Raw genomic sequence first — 473 nt, 5'->3', positions numbered from 1 at the left:
AAAAAAACTAAAAAACCGGAAAATATCCTAAAAACCCAAAAAAAAAGTCAATATTTTATTCTGAACCAAAATGGCGTTCAGAGTATCAATCTCAAGAACTCCTTTCTTCTGACTTGTCCCATTGTTCACAGGATTTCTTTCAGAAGTGTACATGAATTGGTTATTTGCAACCATTTCAATGAGCTCTTGAGCTTTTGTAGGCGTCTTCTTCAGATGAAGAGATCCTCCAGCAGAGCTATCCAAGGACATCTTAGATAGTTCAGAGAGACCATCATAGAAAATACCTATGATGCTCCATTCAGAAAGCATGTCAAAAGGACATTTTCTGATCAATTGTTTGTATCTTTCCCAAGCTTCATAGAGGGATTCTCCATCCTTCTGTCTGAAGGTTTGGACTTCCACTCTAAGCTTACTCCATCTTTGTGGTGGAAAGAACTTTGCCAAGAAGGCATTGACTAGCTTTTCCCAAGAGT

The 473-nt window shown here is 38.1% G+C and overlaps 1 non-coding gene across 1 annotated transcript; it reads left to right on the top strand.

The window, feature by feature from the left end:
• The first annotated feature begins 303 nt into the window (after nucleotides 1-303).
• Nucleotides 304-411, top strand: LOC127741336 (small nucleolar RNA R71). The gene has a single exon (XR_008002288.1). It is a non-coding gene; the product is annotated as a small nucleolar RNA R71 (small nucleolar RNA).
• Nucleotides 412-473: the final 62 nt, after the last annotated feature.

This window comes from Arachis duranensis, chromosome 8 (genome assembly GCF_000817695.3).
Source record: "Arachis duranensis cultivar V14167 chromosome 8, aradu.V14167.gnm2.J7QH, whole genome shotgun sequence".
NCBI classification, from domain to species: Eukaryota; Viridiplantae; Streptophyta; class Magnoliopsida; order Fabales; family Fabaceae; genus Arachis; species Arachis duranensis.
Note: the sequence above shows the minus strand (reverse complement) of the source record. Positions and strands in the feature narration are given on the sequence as shown.